Raw genomic sequence first — 3,063 nt, 5'->3', positions numbered from 1 at the left:
GGGGGGGGGGTCACACAGAAACAGAAATTAGCAATAAACTGCATAAGCAGGACCGGATGTAATGTTTTGATGTTTTACGGGGTCCTTGCGCAGAGCGGCACGGCGCCGTGTCACTTGGATGCTTTGACACCGTGAGGCGTGTAAAGAAAAGAAAATAAACACAATCAAACTGAGCAAACTGTCAGAAGAGATTTAGATGATGTTGTCATGACATCAACATGGCTGCTTTCTGACAGATAATCCTCACAAAGACAATCCTCGGGGCTACACGCGCCCGCCCGCCCGCGCACGCGTTCGAGCCGGCGCTCCTGCCTGTTTGCTTCGGCAGCACCTCTGCTCGCCGTTTGTCATGTCTGACTTTAATTAGGCCTGCGGATTGAAGGCGAAGCAGCAGCAGCAGCGGGGCTCCGTCCACGGCTCCGCCGTCCTCCACGCCGTCTCCTCAGAGGACCCCGCCGCTCTGTGTGGTTAAGATAATAGAGGCTCGCTCAGAAGATGTTAATTGAGGGGAGATAAAGTGCAGTAGTGGCTGCAGGGATGCAGCGCGCGGGGGCAGGTTTACCTGATTAGAGGCCGAGGTGTTTGACTTACAGCTCCGTGTTTGATGACGATAGACGTGCTGCTGGATGTTCTGGAAGGCAAACACAGGATGCATCAGGAAGCTCACGCGTAGGGCGGTTATTAAAGTTCCTCCTGAGGCGACGCCGGCCTCGCAAGGCCCAGAAGATTGATATATCGGACTCCTCAGTGGCTTTCAGTGGCGTTGTCAGCTTGTGGAGCTGAATTTATGGTTCTGCATCAAAGCAGACCCAACGCCGTGACCGGCGTCTTCACAGCGCTCCGCGTCCGGCCTTAAAGCTCTCCAGAGATGCAAACCTCAACAGTTCTGATTGGTCAGCCTCTCCTGTATTTTTTTTTTTTTTTTGCTGATCTTGGAGATTTAACCTCTTTGGTGTTTTCAGATGTCGGTACCTTCCTCACCACTGATTAGCCGGATTCCCAAGTTCCATGTTTTATTTACACACCTGGAGAATAATTAAGCAGCTGAAAAACCTGGAGAAGCCGGGTTCATTTCTAACATTTCAAGACAGAAATATGTACGGGAGCCTGATCTCCAACATTGTCATCATTGTTACACACGGGGGTTGACCCATACGGGTTCTGTGGGTTGTCCGGGTCCGTGGAGGGTCACAGGGGAGCGGCTCCATCGTAAGGGGAGCACAGATGTGTCTGCGGTTCCCTTAAGGCTCGTACGGCCACCTTAAGGGACGCCATGAAAATGGGATATACCATTGTCGTGTTTGTTGTTAATGTATTAAGAAGTATTGGTAAAGATATTAGAAGTGACACACACTTTAACGTGTAGGGAGTCATCGCCGACGCTTGAAATCATTAGCATACTGTAACTTTTCAACCGTTAACACGATCATTCCAGCAGATTCTGAAGGAGAAAAGCGGCTCAACGTGCTAGCTACAGACAAGCTCACTAGCATGCTACAGTGGAGCTCGCTAGCATGCTACAGTAGAGCTCGCTAGCATGCTACAGTAGAGCTCGCTGCGTTCTATAGCTGAGCTTGCTAGTTCAATACAGTGGAGCTCGCTAGTACGCTACGCTGTCCACTGGGCGGCTGGCTAGCGTAGCGAGCCTACCCACTGAGTTCCCTTTTAAACCGATGTGGGCGAACACAGGTGAGGCCACCACAGAAACTGCGGACAAACCCAAATGGTGTCCACATTTTCTGCCCACTTTTAATTCACGTGTGGCTCACTTGGCCTTGCTGGCTGCCAGCAACGCCCGTTTAAGCAACCGCTTCCAATGAAGAGTCTACGTAAACGTGCTTATATGCATTTTGGGCCTTGTTTTCAAAAATCAGTTTTTAAGATCATTTTCAGGCTCTATGTACAAAACACGCAACTTTAAACCATAGAATGTTAACCAGGTCGAACTTTGACAAATTAAACACTTGGATTTGTTAGTGGCGAATTACGCCCTTTTCAACCCGACGAGCTGCTTTTCTCATTCAGAATCTGCTGGAATTATCATGTTAATGGTTGAAATGTTACAGTAGATCACAGAACATAAACACTGAAGCTCTTGTTAAAAGACTCAATTCGTGGAAGTGAAGGAGACAGTGATAATTACGGTTTTTGCTCAGATGGAATTCTATGAAACCAAGTCTCTCAGTTATGGGAATAGAGCTGTAAGAGAAAACGCAAGATTCACTAGATTTACTCTGTTCCACATTTAGCACCAAACCTCTTTAAACTGTAGGTGGCGAACATGAGCCAGTAAATAGATGAAGAAGAGGAAGCCCCTCCCTGCCTTCCCAGTGTGAAGTCTATGGGCTAAACATGTTTTTAACACATTCTTGAATACGTGTCACATGACCAGTGTGCTTTAGACTTACAGGAATGTTGTGCACACTCAGGTATGCGGCTACCCATTTTTGTTTAGGAGCTAAAAATAAATAATTCCGGCCTTCATTCAAAGTCTTTTCTTCGTCTTAACTTGTATTTCTGACAGTTTGTCGATCTTGTGGAGAAGAATCTGAACACAGGTGACAATGAGACAAACTCCAATCCAACTCAAAGATAAATGTCGGTTCAAACAAGCTGCAGAGAATCTGCTCCTTTGAGATCTATCAGCTCATTACACAACTGAACCAGTTCCTGTGAATCTTCTACAATCTGCTTGTTTTTTTCTCCGCTATCAAACAAAAGAGCGACTACACACACCTACACCCACATACTATTTACTTTCTGCTGAAATGTTCTGCTTTTGATGACTTTGTGGTTTAGAATTATTAATACTCTTTAGGCCAAAAGTTTTTTTTGTGGCTTTGCTAAAACCACAAAACGGCAAAACATCAATCAAAAATTTCAATCTGAAATTTAACAATTGAATTTAATTTAAATTTAAAAACCATTTTTGTCTATTTTAATCAACTCGCCCACTGCTATGTTGTTTTAGTGTAAAGTTGTTGTTTTTTTTTAACATAGAAATCAATGGGAAATTAAACCAGCCTCTGGTGGTCATTTAAGGAACTCCAGCACTTGGGGGAC

General features: G+C 45.5%; 1 protein-coding gene and 1 long non-coding RNA gene across 2 annotated transcripts in view; one reads left to right on the top strand and one right to left on the bottom strand.

The window, feature by feature from the left end:
• Nucleotides 1-3,063, top strand: part of rbfox3a (RNA binding fox-1 homolog 3a) — a gene marked incomplete in the record, with an annotated part of 614,011 nt that overhangs the window by 266,751 nt on the left and 344,197 nt on the right.
• The window catches only part of LOC112146886, a 22,502-nt gene continuing 19,447 nt past the window's right edge, over nt 9-3,063 (bottom strand). The window contains exons 2-3 of the long non-coding RNA XR_004948288.1: nt 563-631; nt 9-460 (exon numbers count right to left, since the gene is read on the bottom strand). This is a non-coding gene — a long non-coding RNA (uncharacterized LOC112146886). The remainder of the gene's footprint in view (nt 461-562; nt 632-3,063) is intronic.

The sequence above is a fragment of the Oryzias melastigma genome, linkage group LG8 (assembly GCF_002922805.2).
Source record: "Oryzias melastigma strain HK-1 linkage group LG8, ASM292280v2, whole genome shotgun sequence".
In the NCBI taxonomy this organism is placed as follows: Eukaryota; Metazoa; Chordata; class Actinopteri; order Beloniformes; family Adrianichthyidae; genus Oryzias; species Oryzias melastigma.
Note: the sequence above shows the minus strand (reverse complement) of the source record. Positions and strands in the feature narration are given on the sequence as shown.